This window comes from Triturus cristatus, chromosome 9 (genome assembly GCF_964204655.1).
Source record: "Triturus cristatus chromosome 9, aTriCri1.1, whole genome shotgun sequence".
NCBI lineage: Eukaryota > Metazoa > Chordata > Amphibia > Caudata > Salamandridae > Triturus > Triturus cristatus.
In genome coordinates this window covers 840,726,806-840,748,729 of record NC_140592.1, presented here as the reverse complement: position 1 = coordinate 840,748,729, position 21,924 = coordinate 840,726,806, and the positions used below count along the sequence as shown (strand labels likewise).

General features: G+C 45.8%; 1 long non-coding RNA gene across 1 annotated transcript in view; it reads right to left on the bottom strand.

The window, feature by feature from the left end:
- LOC146798923 (uncharacterized) overlaps positions 1–21,924 on the bottom strand; it is a 357,197-nt gene that overhangs the window by 276,064 nt on the left and 59,209 nt on the right. The window lies entirely within an intron of this gene.

Below are 21,924 nucleotides of genomic sequence, written 5' to 3'. Positions count from 1 at the left end.
TTTTAATTACATTTTGGCAGTCCACACGGCACCCCTTCACACTGACCTGCTCCCTGCTGACGAGAGGCAACTACCTCGAAACACGTGTCCAGGGATGGCTAACGCAACCCATACTGTTCTTTTTACACATCGTGGCATAGGCGTACCCGCCGTCGCCACTACATTTACCACAGTCCTTTGGGGCAACTTGCTGGTGTGACGAGCAGTGTGCGACCAACTTTTGCATAATTTATTATGGCTCCCTTGAGCCAACGGGCTGACGAGCCTTGGATCTGCACCTGCGCGCCATGAGAGGTACTTGACCTGTTTTAATTACATTTTGGCAGTCCACACGGCACCCCTTCACACTGACCTGCTCCCTGCTGACGAGAGGCAACTACCTCGAAACACGTGTCCAGGGATGGCTAACGCAACCCATACTGTTCTTTTTACACATCGTGGCATAGGCGTACCCGCCGTCGCCACTACATTTACCACAGTCCTTTGGGGCAACTTGCTGGTGTGACGAGCAGTGTGCGACCAACTTTTGCATAATTTATTATGGCTCCCTTGAGCCAACGGGCTGACGAGCCTTGGATCTGCACCTGCGCGCCATGAGAGGTACTTGACCTGTTTTAATTACATTTTGGCAGTCCACACGGCACCCCTTCACACTGACCTGCTCCCTGCTGACGAGAGGCAACTACCTCGAAACACGTGTCCAGGGATGGCTAACGCAACCCATACTGTTCTTTTTACACATCGTGGCATAGGCGTACCCGCTGTCGCCACTACATTTACCACAGTCCTTTGGGGCAACTTGCTGGTGTGACGAGCAGTGTGCGACCAACTTTTGCATAATACAAGTAGAAGATGCAAGTTTGGACACAGTTACCATCCACAAAAAAACAACTTTACATTCTACTGTACAAAATAGCAATACCAATGTGGGAACAGACACATTTACACATAATGATGCTGTACAAAGTAGTACAATAGAAGTAGAAGATGCAAGTTTGGACACAGTTACCATCCACAAAAAACAACTTTACATTCTACTGTACAAAATAGCAATACCAATGTGAGAACAGACACATTTACACATAATGATGCTGTACAAAGTAGTACAATAGAAGTTCAGCTAAATACAAGAAAAAGAAAGCGTACACCAAAAACAAATAATACACATAGCACAGATATTAATCAAAGGTTACAAATAACAAACAGCATAATTAATGACTTTCAGGCCCAAATAACCTATGGTCCAGAGTATGCGTGCACTATTTGCAATCAATTGTGGCATAAGCAAAATTTGCAAAAAACAAACAATATTAGATGTAACGAAAATTTCATAACATGTAACATTAGTGAACTACAAACAGATGACATATGTAAAACATGTTATAGCTATATTACAAAAAAAAATACCACCTTGTTCTATTTATAATAAAATGTCATTTCCAGATATCCCTGCAGCCTTACACTTGCATAATTTAGAAGAAAGATTAGTAGCACCAAGAATCCCTTTTGTACAAATTAGAACACTACCACGTGGATTCCAAAAATGTCTCTCAGGTGCAGTAGTTAATGTACCTGCTGATGTTATGAGAACTGTTACTGTTTTACCAAGGCAAATCAACGATAACATGACCATTCCCATTAAATTGAAAAGAAAATTAAGTTATAAATCTTATACCCATTTTGAAAATGTTCGCCCAAATAAAGTAAAACATGCAGCTCTATATCTAGCAACTAATAGCAGTATGTTCAAAGAATATGGAGTTACCATTAATCCTGATTGGGAATATACAGCGCCAAATATACCACCTTGTAATGACACTTCAGATACAAATAATACATCAGATTCTGAAGACAACATTGGCACAGGAAATTTAGATACTATGCTAACTAATGAAACAATAACTACAGAAAACATAAATATTCTAAATTTAGCACCTGCAGAGCATAACACACCAAGAGGTCTATATGAAGATATAGATTCAGAATATTTAGCTTTCTCTACAATATTTTGCGGAAAGCGAAGACCAACTAATAAAGAAAGGCATGTACCAATACATTATAGCACAATATGTCAATGGGAATTAAGAAGTCATGATCAAAGAGTAGCAAAGTCTATAACAAATGTTTTCTTTAAATTGGCTAAATTACGTATAAAACAAATACATAGCAAAATATACATCTCACTTCGAAAATACTTTAATAATGGGAAAATTATAACTGCAAAAGACATAAAAGAAAAATTAAACAGTATTCTCCAATATAATGAGGGGTACAAAATACTAAAAACTATACGTAGTTCACCACCATATTGGGAGCAATGCAAAAAAGACCTATTTGCTATGATAAGACAATTGGGAATACCAACTTTTTTTTTAACTTTATCAGCTGCAGAAACAAAATGGTATCATTTAATCAATATTTTATTACGTACTGAGAAAAAAAAAAGAATGTACAAAAGAAGAATTTGCAAGTATGTCATGGGAAACCAAATGCACATTAATCCAACAAAATCCAATTACATGTGCAAGGCATTTTGATTTTCAAGTTAGAAAGCTATTTAATTGTATTTTATTACATGAAAGTAACCCAATTGGCAAAATTTTAGATTTCTTTTATAGAGTAGAATTCCAACAACGGGGATCACCACATATACATGCTATAATATGGATAGAGAATGCACCACAATATGAAAATTCGGAGCTCAGTGAAGTTATTACTTTTATAAATAAGTATATAACATGTGCAAAGACACAAGATCCAAACATAGAGCCTTTCATACCCCTCCAAAGGCATGGGCATACAAAAAATTGCAGGATCAAGCATAAAAGAACATGCAAATATCAATACCCAAAATATCCCATGCCTGAAACTTATATATTAGAACAATTAGAACTAGACAAAACTAATCAAGAACTCCTTCAACAAATTGAACTAATACATCTTACTATGAACACACAAGACTTCCAAAGTGATACTTTTGATGTGTTCTTAACTACAATGCAAATAGATTTAAAACAGTATCTTTTGTGTATACAGTCAATGATAGGGAAAAAAACAATTTTTCTCAAAAGAACACCAGCTGAATGCTTTATAAATAACTACAATACTACAATTTTACAAGCATGGCAAGCAAATATAGATATCCAATACATCTTAGATGCATATGCATGTGCTGTATATATAGTTTCATATATTAGTAAATCTCAACGTGGGATGAGCAGAATCATTGCACAAGCTGCAAAAGAAGTATATCACAATCCTAGCATAAAAGATCAACTTAAGCATATAGGTAACAAATTCTTAAACTGTACTGAAATAAGTGCACAAGAGGCAGCTTATCTTATACTTCAAATTCCATTACGGAAAAGTTCTCGCTCTTTTGTATTCATTAATACAAGCCCACCAGAAAAGCGTACATGCTTATTAAAAGATATAGAGACTATTAATTTATTGCCCGATACTTCTCATAAAATACAATTTGAAAATATTATGGTAAAGTACAGCAAACGCCCAGAAAATTTAGAAACCTGTACATTAGCTGACTATGCATCTAGGTATGATGAGAAAAAAAAAAAAAGAAGGGGAAAGAAGAAACAGACCATGACAATTTTCTCGCAGAAAATAACTTTTATAGCTCAGATGAGGAAGAACTTACAATTAATATACAAGAAGAAATAATAGAAAATAACTATATAAAATGAAAAAACCCTAAAATAATTCGCTATTGTAGATTTAACAAAGAAAATGACTCTGAAAATTACTATCGCGAATTGATAATGCTTTATTATCCATGGAGAGTAGAACATCTAATAATTGGCCACAAAAAAACATATTATGAACGGTATTTAGAAATTAAAAGCACTGTTGACTATAACCATAATAGATATAATAAAACACTAAAAAACATTGAGACAGAAAAGATTACAGTTGAACCATTGATTCTACCCCAAACAGATATAAATACAGATGACAACATATATCCTCAAATTCCAGTTAATGAACAATTACTATATGACTTATCATTCGATTTAGGCATTAGAAGTACAAGTATTGAAGAAGCACTAACCAATAATTTAATGCCAAATGAACAGTATGACAACATAATGCAAAATCTGACAAATGAGCAACTTAACTTTATATATCATCACTTAAATTGGATAAAAACAAAAGAAGAACCCTGCTACACATTTTGTACAGGTGGTGCAGGAGTAGGTAAAAGTTTCCTTATTACAGCGCTTTACCAAACATTACTACGATACTACAATACTAGAGCAGGGGAAAATCCAGACAACATATATGTACTGCTTACAGCTCCTACAGGCAAAGCAGCACATAATATTCATGGTAAAACACTACATAGTACGTTTAAAATACCAGTTTCACAAACACTAACTCATAAACCACTAACTCATGAGAGCAGGAGTACACTACAAAACGAGTTAATGCATCTTAAATTGCTAATAATTGATGAGATATCAATGGTAGGGGCTAATTTATTTACTTTCATACATAATAGATTGCAAGAAATAAAAATGTCCAATCTCCCTTTTGGTGGAATATCTATATTAGCAATTGGAGATTTTTATCAATTAAAACCAGTTTTTGACACGTACATATTTGAAAACCCCAGGCATTCATACAGACCAGTAAGTACTAATCTATGGCAAGAAAATTTTAAGTTATTTGAGTTAACAAAAATTATGAGACAGCTAAATGACTTGCCATTTGCTGAACTACTAAACAGATTAAGAGAAGGGAAACAAAATGATGCAGATATAATACAAATACAAACACGAGAATTAGAACCACCAATAACCATTAGCAAAACTATACCTTATATTATGCCAACAAACAAAGAGGTTGATAACATTAATAGTGAAGTTTTATTACAACACATAATAAACTATCCAGTCTACACAGCAACAGCCATAGATACAGTAGCAGCTGACTTGAGTGAAATAGTGAAAAAGAAAATACTAGCTCAGTTACCTACAAATGCAATTAAAACCATGGGACTGCCATTTATAGTACACATTGCCTTAAAATTACGATATGATATAACTTCCAATATTAATGTAAATGATGGTTTAACAAATGGTGCTACAGGTATAGTTGAATTTGTAGAAACAATAAATACCAGCCCTACTGTAGTCTGGATTAATTTTGATAAAGAAAATGTTGGTAAAAGTACAAGGCTAGAAAATAAACACATGTATACAACTAACATTTTGCCTCATTGGACACCAATACATGCTATAACACGGCACTTTCAATTTACACAAAAATTTATCACTATTATACGCAAACAATTTCCCCTACGCCAATCATCTGCACGTACTATACACAGAACACAAGGAGAAACAATTGAACCACTTTACATACATTTTAACAATAGCAAAATACATCATATGCATTATGTAGCTTTAAGCAGAGCCAGATCATTAGGTAACATCTATATTAAAAACTTTCAGCATGAGAAAATTGTTGTACATTCAAAAGTACATGAAGAAATGTGCAGATTAAGAACAGATATGCAATTGCAAATATCTGTTCCTCAATTATGTACCTATAACAAAATGTGTAATATCATTGTACATAATATACGATCACTGCAAAAAAATTACACAGCACTGAAATCAGACACCAATATAATGAATGCTGATATTCTATGCTTCACTGAAATAAACACAACTAGAATATCAGATAGCAATACTTTCTTGATAGAACAGTACCATCTTTTAATATTTGATAAATTCCACCATCACCAAACTAAGCATGGAATAGCAATTTACTACCGAAAAAATATTAACATACTCCCAATATATGAAACACAACATGAAATTGATATTCTACATTTTACTCTACATCTTAACAATTGCAACTACTTATTTGTAATGCTATACAAGCCTCCACATGTACATATACAAACACTTTTCCCGGTTTTAAGTAGCATATTAAACTTTTACCCTGATTATAACTACATAATAATGGGTGACTTCAACATAGATTTAACACAAGAAACTCATAACACAGCACTACTATTACAATATATGCTAAACGAATTTCAATGTCAACAAAAAATAACACAATATACAACAGACTACAAATCTACATTAGATCATATCTACACTAATGTACACATAACAAACTATGGCATATTAGAGTCATATTATAGTGATCACAAAGCCTTATGGGTAGCAATTTAAAATGCATGTTGTGTATATATGTGCGTCTTGTCGGTTCAGTATCTTGATGTGGCTGCCTTACTATGTATGTTAGGTGAGTCTGTATATATGTAAGTCTGTGGCTCTGTATGTGTATGTCTGTAGCTCTGTATGTGTGTTGGCAGCTCTCTGTGTGTATGGCTGTGTCATTATGGGCTGCTCTGTATGTGTGTCTGAGTGATACACTTTATGTGTATCTGTGTGGCTCTGTCTGTGTGGGTCTGTATGCCTGTGTAGTTGGCTCTCTCTCTATCACTACCTCACTCTCTCTCGCCAAAAATCTCTCTCACTACCTGACTCTCTCACTACCTCACTCTCTCTCTCACACTACTTCACTCTCTCTCACTAGCTCAATCACTATCTCTACCTCACTCTCTACCTCATTGCTCAACTCTCTATATAGCACAGCATCACAATAACTCTACATCACTAACTATATCACTCAATACCACAATATCTTAAAATACCTCACTCTCTCACTACAGCACTCTCTAATATAATATCTCACAACTTCACTTTCTCACTCAATACCTCACAATCTCACAACATCACTCGAGCTATTTATATCTCACTACCGCACTCTCACTACCTCACTATATCACAAGTCACTCTCTAAAACGTAAACTACATCACTCACTCTCTAACACACTATCTATCTCGCTACTTTACAACTCCACTCTCTCTAACACACTACATCACTCTCTCTAAGGGCCTCATATAGGTAGCCAAATACCGGTCGGTAACGGCCGATTTTCGGTAATTATACCGTTACCGACCGGTATTTTGGCTATTGGTATGTAGGGGGTCAATTTCTGGAATCGGAATTTACCGATTCGGTAAAACTACCGAATCGGTAAAATTACCGAATCGGTAACGTTACCGATGTGGTAATTTTACTGATTCGGTAATTTTACCGAATCGGTAAATTCTGATTCCAGAAATGATATGTAGGGGGAGTGTGTGGGTGTGTTTAGGAGTCGGTATTTACCACCAACTTATAGTTGGTGGTAAATAATTAATGTATGTGTGTATGCATTTTGAAGCGCGTAGCAGTGTGCAATGTGGCATACATACATGCCCTTAGGGCATGTATGTGTGCCACATGTGCACACATGGCCGAATCAGGGGTGCAACAGGGTGTCAATGTGACACCCTGCCACCCTTGCATGTTCTCCACCATTACCGAATCGGTATTTACCGATTCGGTAATGAGGCATACCTTCCCCTCAATGGGAAGGTATGCCTCATTACCGAATCGGTAAATACCGATTCGGTAATTTCCGAATTGTAACGAATCGGTAAAAAATACCGACTCATTACCTACATACGAGTTACCACTTCTAAAATACCGATTCGGTAACGTTCGGTATTTTAGAAGTGGTAACTGGTATGCTACCTACATGAGGCCCTATATCTCACTACCTCACTATCTCAATCTTTCTATTGCAGTAAAAAAATGACAATCTCACTTTTGATAACTCACTCTCTTACTACCTCACATCACTCTCTGTTTCTATCTCACGACCTCACAACATTACTCACCCTCACTACATCAGTCTTTCAATACCTCAATCTCTATTTCTCTCACTACCTCACTCTCGTATCTACTTCACTCTCTCTTATTAAATAACTCTCTCTATTTAAAAAGCATGTTTTATAATTTAATAGATTAGTTTGTGATACAGTAAAAATGTCAACAGTTAAATCGGAAAAGTATACTCACAATTTATTCTCATCGTCACTGTCAGTAAACACTGTGTGTCCTCGGAGCCCTCTTCCGCGCGCGGCGGCTGAAGCGACCTCTAGGCGCTGTCTACCTACCTTCCCTGGGCCGTGGTGGTGAAACGCTGACCTTCTCCCTGATAAGTGCTCGGCTCCCTGGTTGACCGGACTCCCGCTGCCACTCTTACACCTTCAGCGGCCGCGACGCGGTCCCAGGACTCCAACTCCCAGAGACCCTAGCGGCAGGAAGTCGCCGCCGACGCCGTCTTTTCGCGCCAGGAGGCGCACAAAAACCGGCTCTGACTCCGGCTGAGCGGGCAGTCTACCTACCTTCCCTGGGCCGTGGTGGTGAAACGCTGACCTTCTCCCTGATAAGTGCTCGGCTCCCTGGTTGACCGGACTCCCGCTGCCGCTCTTACACCTTCAGCGGCCGCGGCGCGGTCCCAGGACTCCAACTCCCAGAGACCCTAGCGGCAGGAAGTCGCCGCCGACGCCGTCTTTTTGCGCCAGGAGGCGCACAAAAACCGGCTCTGACTCCCGCCTCGCGGGACGCGCTCGGGCGGCGCCGGGAGAAGCCCGGGACAAGGGCGGGGCCGTCTGTGGCCGTCCGGGGCTGGACGGTGCTGGGCTGGGCCACCCCCTTAACCAGCTCCCATTGCACTCGATGACTATCTGTTGCTGTCACTGTACAAAGCCTGTTGCAAGGTTTGGTTCACAATCGTTTGATATGTTGTGTTAACTGCGGTCATAATTGCCCCTAGAGTTTTGATTTAGTACTAGTTATGGCAAATAACCGCAGTAAGGGATCAACTGTAGCTGGCTCAGGGACCTTAGATGCCTTTTTAAAAAGAGCCGAACATGCAGTCTCTAAAGAAATTGAGATCGTTGAGAAAAGGCTGTCTTTAGAGCCTCTTACCCAGCTCCTGATATCTGTGCCCTCCCAGGCACCTCACTCTATTTCTGCCGGGTCTGTTTTAGAGCTTGGCCATTCTAGCGATCATCTTTTGTTGAATGCTTCTAGTCCGTCAGTGTCCCCTCCTACCTTGCGTTCGAGGCAATCAAAGCCCCCCTCTGCTGGCCCCGTTAAAATACCCAAGGGCAAGAGAAAAGCTAATCGTCCCCCTACTGGTAACTGCCATAATGCTAAGCAACCTAAAATAAAAGATCCGGGCAAGGGGTTGACTGATTCGACAGGCAGTTCGACAGTGGAGGCTACCACTCATTTAGGTAGCGTGTGTATGGAGCCGACTGCCCAAGGAAGCACTGCCACCATGAAAGACATGTCAGTTGACTTGATCAAACGACTGGATGAGAGTTTGAGTAAGTTCATTTTGCCAGTCTTAGATAGACTTAGCGAGATTGATAATAGGCTCACTCTAATTGAACGTCATATTGCTGGTCAACGTGCCCAGGAGTCAAGGCCCATCCCCCCTGATTTGTCTTCCCTGGGTGAAGTTACCGCTAGAGTGTCGGATATGGTTAATTGCATGGCAAGTTCTGTGGCAGGCCCTACAATCCCCCCACCATCTGCACGGAGCACTAGCGGTGTCAGACCAGGGTTAAGGGACACTACTGATACTCGCCCAGCACAGGGACAGTGGACACACAAGGAGCGCCCATTAAACTTGCCACCAGAGGCCTGCCCATATACGATCATCTTGGCTAATGTCCCGAAGACTTGTGACGGCAAGGAAGAGCACTGGTCCTCCCTGAAAAATAAAACTCTTCACTTTTTGACGGGGAAGACAGTGCTGGGGAGTCATCTCTTTGATAGTTTTAAAATGGTGAGAAGGGTTCCGTGGGTGGGGCAAACGAACAAGACTCTGAGGGGTGATTGCGTTGTTGTGAATTTTAGTTCCCCTGACATAGTCGATCACATTTTAAGACAAGCAGGGTCCTCGAGAATTCAACATAATCACATCAACGTTCTTCCATTGGGCTTTTTTTACCCTCCACCTTTTTTAGGTCAGGCCACACAGAGAGAGCACCCTTTTTTGCATGTTCCTGTAAGTAACCCATTGGTCCTAAAAAACAGATTTGAAGCCCTTAGTACCTTAGATTCAAATGATTGACTTAGGGTTAATGATGTCTACTCACACAACGAGATTTTAAGTACACTTCCTTTTACCCCTGTTGGGCCTTTATCTGTTGGCTTATCCGTAGCGGACTACAATGGTATTTTCACCGCCTCGACAGTTATTTTTTTTTTTTTTTTTTTTTTTTTTAAACCGTTTATTGCAGTTTGTAAAAGTTACAGGTATGGGCCTACAACCACCCGGCCGGCCGCTAGAATGACAAAAGCATATTGCATACATACAGTAAAAGTCTCTCGGCAGTGCAGAGCAGTGAAACAGGAGTAATCAATGGTGCAGGCCACACAGCTCCAAGCCCACAGTACGGTTCCCTTTTCTTGAAACAAAACAACACCAAAAAACCACACCCGCAAGGCAACCCGCGATCCAAAGTGACAGCACGTGCTCCATAAGTGGGGGATCCAAACCAGCAGCAGAACTCTGAGGAGGGAAATGGGAGTAGATCAGGGACTGGGGGACCGCGCGCCCGCGGCCGAGGGAGGGGGGCCGTCTAGGGAGACGGAGCAGGCGAGGCAGCAGGTAGCAGTGGTGGCTTACAAATACCCCCGCGGTAGGCGTTCCAGGGGCCCCAGAGTTTCACCCACGCCCCAGGCTTACCCCTCGCCACATACACCACCTTTTCACGAAACATACACCAATCCATATTCTCTTTCCAGGCCGACACCGCAGGGGGCCTCTGGGATCCCCACAATTGAGCAATGTCACGCTTAGCTATCATGTACCCCAGAGTCACCCACCGCGTCTGCGGGACCGAATAGTCATTCGGTTCCCATACATTCAGCAAGCATCTCCTCGCTTCAGGCAGCAGCGCGACACGCGTAACCACACGCAGGACCTCATGCACACCACGCCAGAATCGCTCCACCTTCGGGCACTCCCACAGTATATGCATGAAAGTCGCCAACGCACCACAGCCACGCTTACACATTCCGTCACCAGCAAAACCCATACGCAGAAGCCTTGGCCCCGTCACGTAAACCCGGTGAAGGATCTTGAGCTGGACGAAACGAAGGCGAGCCGGGACGGCCACCTCTTTCGGAGAGGCCACCGCGGAAATCCAATCCTCGTCGTCCAGCTCCAGCCCGTCGGCAACCCAGGCCTCGCGGAGACTAGTCAGCAGGCACGATCTATCGTTGATCAGTTTTTTGTATATGAGGGAGATCATGCTGTCCGGTACATGGCCATCCAGCACTCTGTCCTCCAGGGGGGAAGACTCCGGAATGGATGCGACGTCCGGGAAGACGGAGCCCAGCGCATGGCGGACTTGTAGGTACCGAAAGTACTCACTGCCCTGCAGCTGAAACTCCGCCTGCAGCGTCTCAAAAGTTTTGAATCCCCTCCTCGTCCAGAGATCTCCCACCGTGCTGATTCCGATCGTGTCCCACTTCTCGAAGCCCTTCGACGTCCACAGGGAGCCCAACCTCTCAGACGCATACAGCGGTGACGCCCGGGTCAAACGGTCCTTCCACCCCATAGCTGCATTAGCCGCGTGCCAGACATGCACCATGACACGCGTCGGTCCCGTCAAACGGGAGTCGGGCGCGCCAAAGTAGAGCGCGCGATTGTAATCGCCACCGGGTAGGAGCATCTTATCCATCTCAAATGCCGGGTTCAAGGCGGGCCCATACAGGCCATGATTAATTGCAGCTAGTTGGGAGGCCCAGTAATACCGTTTAATGTCCGGGAGGGCGACCCCCCCATCGTACCACGGGAGCGTCAATTTAGCCAGAGCAATGCGCGGCCTCCCGTCCCAGAACAGGCGCCGCTGGAGGCCCTCCACCTCACGGAAATAGCGTGCCGGGACCAAGTCCATAGTATTCTGGAGGGCATAGAGGAAGCGCGGCAGGGACATCATTTTAAACAAGGCCGCCCGGCCGAGCGGCGAGAGCGGCAGACGCCGCCAGCGCACCACGTCCTCCTTCAAGCGCTGAAGGGGGGGTAGCAAATTCCGCTCATAGCGGGCCTCCGGATCAAGTGTGATATAGATACCCAGGTACCGAAATCCTTGGGAGGCAATCTGGATCGGACAGTCCCGTGGTAGGGCCGGAGCCTCCCCGGAAAGCACATAGACACAGGATTTCGCCCAGTTGATGACCAGGCCTGAGTTGCGACCGAATGAGCGCAAAACATCAACCAGGACGATCAGTGATTTACGCGGGGAGGCGAGATACAGAAGGATATCGTCAGCATAGAGGGACACACGGTCCTCATGCTCGGGGGTCCAGCGGAGACCACGGATAGAAGGGTGCCACCGCAGCCACTCCGCCAGGGGCTCCAGGGCCAGGGCAAACAGGAGAGGCGACAGGGGGCAACCCTGTCGCGTACCCCTCCCCAGCGCGAATGGGGCCGAGACTCGCCCATTCACTACCACCTGCGCCAATGGGCCCGAATATAGCAATTTGACCCAGCTAATGAAACCCGGGCCAAACCCGAATTTCGCCAGCATCGCCCAGATGTACGGCCATTCAAGCGTATCAAACGCCATGGTGGCGTCCAAGGACGCCAAGATGGCCGGCTCCCGCACAAATGGGACACGCGCGAGCACCCCGTGCAAGCGCCGCAGATTGAGCGCCGTGTTGCGGTGCGGTATAAAGCCAGATTGGTCTTGGTGGACCAAATCGCCCACCACGCCAACCAACCGGTTGGCCAACACCTTGGCGAGGATTTTGGGCTCCGCGTTCAAAAGCGAAATCGGCCTATAGGATGTGACCCGTTCACGGGGCTTCCCCTCCTTGTGGATCACCACAATTGTGGCCAGACGCTGGTCCGGCGGGAGGGAACCCTGCGAGTGGGCCGCCAGGAACATCGCGCGCAGGTGGGGCGCCAACACATCCGGGCGTAGCTTGTAGAGCTCGATGGGAATACCATTGGGGCCCATGGCCTTGCCGGATGCAACCGAGCGGATAGCCAAGGCAATTTCGTCCGAGGTGGGAGGGGCGTCCAGCGAATCCCTGTCCTCCACCGTTAGGGAGGGCAGTGCGATGTCCCGAAGCAGGGCATGGGAATCTTCCTCCGAGCAGGGGGAAACCGAGGAGTAGACTTCGCGGAAATAATCCGCGAAGCAGGAGACAATGGCTTCCGGCTCAGTGACAGACACACCATCAACACTCTCAATCAAAGGCACCACGCGGCTCGCTCTCTCCCTCCTATCCAACCACGCAATCAATTTGCCAGCCTTATCACCCACATCATACAATCGCCCCTGCTGCTCTCTACTGAGGCCCCTGGCCGCCTCCGTGACGAGGGCCCGATAGGCCGCCTGCTTTAGGTGTAGAACATGCAACTTGGCGTCTGTTACCCCGCTCCCCAGGTCACCCTCCAGTTCTGCAATCTCGGCCTCCACCCGGGTCACCTCCTCCCGCTCGCGCCGCCGGGCATGGGAGATAAAGGAGAGGGCCTCCCCTCTAAGGACTACCTTGAAAGCCTCCCACAGGGAGATGGCCGAAGAGACCGACCCCACATTCTCGTCGAAATATCGCTGTAAGGATTTAATCAAATCGGCACGAATGGTGGGGTCGCGCAAATACCATGCATTGATTGGGGCCACCCTGCCATCCCCCCTCGGGAAGACATCGAAATGCAACAACAATGGGGAGTGGTCTGAGATACCCCGCGCCAGATGGCGCACCTCCCCCACCCTCCCTGCATGGGCCGCCGGGACAAGGATGTAATCAAGCCGCGAGAGGCTACCATGGGCACCCGAGTGGAAGGTGTACTGTCGCAATGCGGGATGCTTTAATCGCCAGCAATCCACCAGGCCCAGCGTGTCCAGAAGGCCGGGCAGCCACGCCTGTGCCCGGGGGAGGTCCCTAGGGGGATGGCGATCCATAGACCCAGAGGCTACCGCATTAAAGTCCCCTCCAACCACCAGCAGGCCACTCGGAAGGTCCAGAAGGAGGCGCCCCAGGTCCGCGAATGTGGTGGCTTGTAACCCAGGCGGGACGTACACTGATACAAAGATAAACACTCTACCCTCCATTCTTCCCACCAGGACCGTGTAGCGTCCCCTCTCATCATGGCGCACCTCATCAATCTCCAACGGGAGCGAGTTCTTGATCATAATACCCACCCCCCGCGAGCCCGAGGTGAAGCCAGAATGGGCCGCCAAACGATATCCCCGCCGATTCATTGCATGAAAGGAGTTACCTATAAGGTGCGTCTCCTGCAGGAAGACAACATCCGGTGAAATACGTTTTAAGTACTGCAGGACCACACCACGCTTAATCCTATCCCCCAGGCCGTTAACATTCCATGACAACACAGTCAAATCCCTACCCCCCATCATACGTCGAAACAATCGGTCGTCCCCCATCGAGCATCCTAAAAACAACAACATAGTAGCGGGTTTGCCCTGCGGTGCTAACAAACAACACACCCCCCCCACCCCCCGGTCCCAACAGAACTCCCCCCTCCCTGCACCCCTGCATGAGCCCAGACAGCCCCCCCAAAGTGCAGTGTGCCTGTCGCCCCATAGCTAAAATACTAACTAGTCCCCCAGAGGAGGAGGGAAGCCCCCAACAGACCCCGCACGACCTCCATAGGAGGGGAACATACGCAATCAATAAATGGTGAAGGAACAACGTCCAGAGCAAGGCCTATTCAGTCACCCCTCAATTCTGATCCGGCGGGCCCTCCTCGCCAGCCGCGCCCCCCCCGCCCCCCCGGCCCCGATCTCCAGGCAGAGTGTCCAGCCAGTCCCCAGCCGCCTCGGGCCGGTCGAAGAAGTGCGTGCGACCATCCACCTCTACCCTCAGCTTAGCTGGAAAGAGCATTGAGTACTTGAGGTTCAGGTCCCTTAGGCGACGTTTAACACCAAGAAAGCTCTGTCGCTGCTTCTGGACCGCCGGAGTAAAGTCTGGGTAGAAATGTACCTCCATGTTGTCAAGCTTGACCGGTCCCTGTTGCCTGGAGGTCTGGAGGATAGCATCTCTGTCCCGAAAATTAAAAATCCGGGCAATGAGAGGCCGCGGCGGGGCACCAGTCTTAGGTCTGCCCCCGGGGACCCGGTGAGCACGCTCCACCGCAAAAAGCTTACTCAGCCCCCGGGGCTGGAGATGGGTCAGGATCAACTCTTCCACGAAAAGATCCGCCGCCTCCGCCTCTCGTCCCTCCGGCACCCCCACAATACGGACATTATTCCTCCGGGCCCGACCCTCGGAGTCCTCCAATCGCCGGTCCATCAGGGCGCTCGCCTGGCCAAGCCGGCGCACCTCCTTCTGGAGGGCCACCACGTCTGTCGTGAGGCTCGTTGTGGTGTGGGCCAGGGAGTCGACTCGGTCGTTTGTTTTGGACAAGTCTGCCCTCACAAGGCTCACATCCACCAGGACCGAGTCTATTTTTTGCGCTAAGGTGTCGAAACGCTGGTCCACCGAGGCCTTCATCTCTGCGATGGCGCCCATGACGTCCCGGAGGGTCAGATCCACCGGATGAGCAGATGCCTCCGTCGGGCCCACCGGGGATGCACGCGATGTCTCCGGAGAACCCTTCTGGAGCGTGTAGCGGTCCATACTGTTGGCCTGGTGCGCCGTGCCACGGCGGGTCGTCTTCATCTTCGCCCGGTCGCCATCTTGTTTGGTGGACATGCTGGCTCTTCCACCGTCGTGCCAAGCTCCCCAAACGGGCCGCTATACCAAGTCCCGGGTGCCAGGGGGGGGGCAGGGGCGACCACCGAACCGCGGGTCAACCCACCGCCGGCGGGTCAGCCGGGCTCCTGGACAAGGCCACACCACCGCACCCCGCTCCGCAGCCCGACCCCGCTTGAGAGCTAGGAGGGCGCAAAAGCGAAAGTGAAAGTGCGGGGTACGCCAGTCGCCCAGCCCCGCTCGCCGCTGTTATTCACTTTGTCCCCGGATCGCCCCACTACTCCAATCCGGGGGGCCGGCGAGGAGAAGGCCGCAACCTTCGATCGATGCTCCCACCGGCGTTCGGGGTCCGATTCGAGCCCAAAAAACGGGTGGCGCCTCAGCTCCGGTTCCCCAACACAGTCCCCTCAACAAGGACAGGATATCGCCAGGATTAATTCAGGAGGTCGCGGAGGTCCTCGGGAGCCTCGCACCTACGCGGCCATCTTGGTTGCGCGCTAGGCTCCTCCCCCTCCGCCTCGACAGTTATTAACTTATCCTCACAGATAGAGGTTGCTATCGATGTTACACAGAGTGGTCCCGAGGTAGTCTCGGCTGTAAAGAGTGGCTCAATTCCCACTCTTAGTTCTGAAATCTTGGGCATCGAATTGCCTTCCCACGGAGTTGAGGCTGAGTCATTACCCCCTTCATGTGAATCGGCTAATTGTTTAGTTAACAAACAAGCGGGTGTAGTGAAATTTCCAGCAACTGATTCATTTTCTGTTTTATCTTGGAACATTGCTGGTCTTCGCTCTAAACGTGGTGATCAAAACTGGAGGGCTTTCCTCTCTACTCATCACGTAATCGCCTTACAAGAAACATGGGAGGCCACAGATCCTTATCACCTGGATGGGTACCATTCTTTCATCAAATACGCCATGCCCTCTGTCATGGGGAGACCACGAGGGGGTCTTTTGTTATTATTTAGCTTAAAATTGTTATATAGCACCGAGCTGATAGTAACCAATTCTCCTCACATTTTAGCGGTGAAATTGGAATGTGTTAATCTACCATCATTATTGGTGGTTAACTTTTATAACTCATTCGCAAGGTCGGATGAGCTAGAGCATCTCAAAGCACTATTCAGTTTTCTAGAGGAGTATGATGCAATTAATGTCAAACCTTATTTTCTTTTACTTTTTGGCGATTTTAACACTCATGTATGTAATCTTAACTGTTTTGTAAATAACTATCATGATCCATGCTCACAAGAGGCTATCTACTTTGAACATTCCAAGGGTGGGAATTTCTTAGAGAACATGGTATCGTCTTTTTACCCCCACATGCCAGTCCAAGAACTGTTGGTCCCGGTTCCCACGTTTTCGGGTCAAGGTCATTGTAGTACAATTGATTATATTTTTGTACCACGTATCATGTTGAACCTATTGGGTACCCTTCGAGTTACGCATAATGTTTTAAGTGATCACAACCCACTCACGCTGGAGATTAAAATCAAGGCACTACGGGATGATATTCTTTTGCCTTTGATTTCCAACACTAGTCTTGAGTCTTCCAGTCAGGGAAGACGACTGAGATGGGAAGTTATCAACCCGGCCGATTTCCTTGTTAAGTTATATGAACGCAATAAAGAGGACTTTAGCCTGTGTCTCTCGCCATCGGCTCAAGCGTTGGCTATCCTGGGCGCTTTTGATAGGATTAATAAACATGTAACGGGGAATCTCACCACTCATGGGAAACCCAAGCCTAAGAAATTTAAAAACTGGTTTGACCAGGCCTGTGTTAGTGCTCACTCTGCCCTCTTATCGGTTCTTAAAGAGCGCGGTAACACTCCAAGTAAGTTAACTGAGGTCAGAAGAAACTATAAAAAAGCGATTAAGGCTAGGAAAAGTGAGCTAAAAAACAAGGCATGGGAAGAGTTATCGGACGCAAGTACCCAGAAAAACAGCAGCAAGTTTTGGAAAGTGATAAATAGCCCTCTTTTTAATGAGCTGGAGAACACTATTAAAGAATGTTTTATTCCGCCCGATAAATGGGTGGCCCACTTTAGCGGTTTATATTCGGAGATACAGGATGACAACCCAATAAATTATGCAGATCATAGATTAGCCTCAGGAATCCTCTTTAACAAGGACGAAGTCCTAGAGGCCATTGAGGCAATGGCACCAGGCAAAGCCCCCGGCCCGGACGGTGTGCCTGCGGACCTTTATAAGGCTGACCCAGGGTTTTGGGCGAAAGTTTTAACCCGCGTTTTTAACGCTGCCTCAGAGGCCGGAGCTCCAAGATCATGGGGCAAAGCGGTAATTGTCCCTCTTTTTAAAAAGGGTTCAAGAGAAGATCCAGCTTGCTATCGGCCCATTTCTCTCCTGGACTCCGCCGTGAAAGTTATGGGTAAAGTCGTCCTTGCCCGCTTAACATCATGGTTGGAGGAGTACTCTATAATTTCTGATCTACAATATGGGTTCAGAGAAGGGAGGGGAACAGTTGGCCAATGTCTTAACCTGCATTTGATCATAGGAAAGTACACGGTCGCTAAGCAGGGGGACCTCCATTTAGCCTTTATGGATTTGTCCACTGCTTTCGACCTTGTCAATCGACAAAAGCTATGGGCCTTACTAGCTAGCCTGGGGCTTGATACAGTTCTGATTTCCTTCCTGGCTGTTATCCATGAGGACACAACTGCAGTCGTTCGTTATAGTGAAGATGGAAGTCAGACTGACGCCTGGCAGGTAAAGCGTGGTGTAAGACAGGGGTGTATTCTTGCACCACTACTCTTCTCGCTTTACATCAATAATCTGGGCCCGGTTTTAATTGCAACCAGTAAAGACATTCCGAAAGCCGGCTCCAAAATGATTCCCGCATTGCTATACGCGGATGATACAGTTTTATTGGCCAGAACTGCGAGAGGATTACAAGCACTTTTAAATGGTTTTTATGATTTTATGGTCTCTCTAGACTTATTAATCAATTTTAAAAAATCCCACTCTATGTCGATTGGCTCGGGGAGAGCAAAAAGGGTGAAATTCTTCTGCAATGGGCAGGAATTAACCAAAGTTCAGTCCTTCCCCTATTTGGGTATTGCATTCGACGACAGATCATCTTGGGTTATACAACGCGCTCAGAAAAATAATAATTTAGCCAGAGCCACCGGCGCATTGCTGGGCTTTGCAAAACGCATAGGGTGCAAACCGCTTCCTGCCCTATTAAAAATTTATAGCGCAAAATGTTTGCCCATGGCACTTTATGGAAGCGAGGTCTGGGGTTACAAGGCTGCTCCTAGCATTCAAGTAGTCGAAAATAATTTTTTTCGGAAATTGTTGTCTCTCCCTCTGTCTGCTCCTATTTTTAACATTCATGAGGACTTGGGGATGGGATATGTCGCCGACCAAATAGCTGTTGCACCGCTATTAGGTTGGTTGAGGGTTTGGGCACAACAGCCACCAAACCCAAATCAACAAATTATCGAAGACTGTCTGTCTTTGGAAAAAGCCCTGTCTATCCCGTGGCTACTTTACATTAAAAACAATCTGAAATCACTCGGCTGTCTGGACTTATTCACCAGCCCTTGTGTTTTAAGTAAAGAACAAATTAAGGCCATTAAGCATCAATTTTTGTCTAGATCAATGTTGTCAAGGGAAGGCGAGGAACTAGGGAAATCGTCAGTTAGGAGGTTTGTTACATTAAGTTTGGGGAGTGGGATTCAGCCCTATTTAACTTTTATTAACAAACCTTTCCACATGTTTTTGCTGATAAGGTTTTAGCACGGTGTGCTCCCTTGGCTCTTGGCTTACCCAAAAGGATTTTTTAAGGAGGGAACTTTGGGGCCCTGCCCTTGTGACAATATTTCAGAGCAAAATTTGTTGCATATGTTATTCTTTTGTAAATTTTACTCTTCTCAACGCAAAAAATTCATTTTGCCAATCTTGAAGAAATGTCAATTTAAGCAAGCGAGGCCTGCATTGATTTATTTACAAATGTTGGACTCTCCTCTGACTTGCTTCGGGGTTGCTTGTTTCATTGTGGGTGCTTTAAGAGCTAGAAATAGGGCTCTGCTTATATAGTTATCCTCTAACGAACATTGTTTCTAAATATGTTGTTAGGGACAGAGCCTTTCAGTAGACATGATTTTTTAGAATGTATATTTTTGAATGAAGGAATCAATTGTAAAACATACTTTTATTGTATAATGCGCCAAACAGTATTGTATTTAATTTTTGTGTTAAATTATACTTTTTGTAATTGCATTTATCTGTATCATGAATTTCTGTCCTGTGCTTTGATGGTTTTAATATTTTAACCGAATAAAGCAAACTTTGACTGACTTATTCTCATTTCAGATGATTTCTATACAAGAAATTAAGATGGGAAAACAACAGGAGAGCAAACCTTTTCAGAAGGCTATAAGAGCAAATATTGTAACATGTTCGCAAAAAACACACTACCGCAATGCAAAGCAAGAAAACAAAATCTTGTACCACCTAGCACTAGCAGATGAAAGTGGTTCTATTAAAGCCACATGCTATAACGACGATTTTTACAATCAAACAAAACAAGGAAATGGAATTATTATAAGGAATTTCCTGGCCAAAAACAATGTTATTCTATTAACGAAACATACCAAAATTTCGAGGATGCTACCTTTAACGCTTCCAAGTGAAATCCTACAAGAAGCGCAAAACATACTAGAGCCACCAGCTCCACCAATATCAACGATTAAAACAATCAGAGAAGCAAAGTTACGAACATTAATGACCATATCGGGGACAATATCAGAGGTAAGTTTATAAGTACAATATTAAGTAAAAGCAATATTAAACATGTTGCTTAAAATATTCTAAACTCGCACAGTCTTCGGAACACACACTTAGCAAAAAAAAAAAAAAAGGGGGCAACACTCTCTATGCACAACACTCTCTTTCTAAACTATACCCCACACCCGCTCTCTTCCCCAAACCTGCTCTCTTCCACAAACCTGCTCTCTTCCCCAAACCTGCTCTCTTCCCCAAACCTGCTCTCTTCCCCAAACCTGCTCTCTTCCCCACACCCGCTCTCTTCCCCACACCCGCTCTCTTCCCCACACCCGCTCTCTTCCCCACACCCGCTCTCTTCCCCACACCCGCTCTCTTCCCCACACCCGCTCTCTTCCCCACACCCGCTCTCTTCCCCATACCCGCTCTCTTCCCAACACCCGCTCTCTTCCCAACACCCGCTCTCTTCCCCACACCCGCTCTCTTCCCCACACCCGCTCTCTTCCCCACACCCGTTCTCTTCCCCACACCCGTTCTCTTCCCCACACCCGCTCTCTTCCCCACACCCGCTCTCTTCCCCACACCCGCTCTCTTCCCCACACCCGCTCTCTTCCCCACACCCGCTCTGCTCACCACACCCGCTCTGCTCACCACACCCGCTCTCTTCCCCACAACCGCTCTCTTCCCCACACCCGCTCTCTTCCCCACACCCGCTCTCTTCCCCACCCCCGCTCTAAAAAAAAAACTTACAAACAGACTCTCTAAACCACACGCCCATCACAAAACTCTCTTAAACACACTCTCTTCAAACACTATCTACAACACCCTCTTTCGGCACAAATCTCTATTCCCCACACTCTCTATACACCACACTGGCTTCAACACATTGTCTCTCCCCCACACTCTTTACACCGCGCTCTGTCTGCACCGCGCTCTGTCTGCACCGCGCTCTGTCTGCACCGCGCTCTGTCTGCACCGCGCTCTGATTGTTATACTCAAACTACATATACAAAAACTAATAGTAATATTTTGCTTTATTTCACAGGAAGAAGAAACTAAAAACATTTTTATCGCAGGACAAGAAACAAAATTAAAATCCATTACAGTTATTGACACAACAGACTCTGTTAAAATAACATTGTGGAGAAATGCAACGCAATTCCCAATCAGACTTGGGAATTATGTCAAAATGACACACTTGACCGTCCACTAATTCAATAATGAAAAAATGTTAAATACTACTCACAATACACATATAGAAGTAAGTGCAAACTTTTTTATAAAATGTATACCTGTGTGGCTCGATATGTGTGTAGCTCAGTGTATGCCCATCTGTGTATGTTTTTAGGTGTCTGTATATATGTATGGATAACTCTCTATGTATATATGGATGCATCCATGTCACTACATCATAACTTCAGGATCACTCTATATCACTACCTCGCGGTATTTCTTTCGATCTCGCTCCTTCACACTCTCACTTTCAATTCCTCACTCAAAAAATATAGCACTCACTCTCTAACTCACTCTCTCACTCAATATATAGCACTAGCTCAAT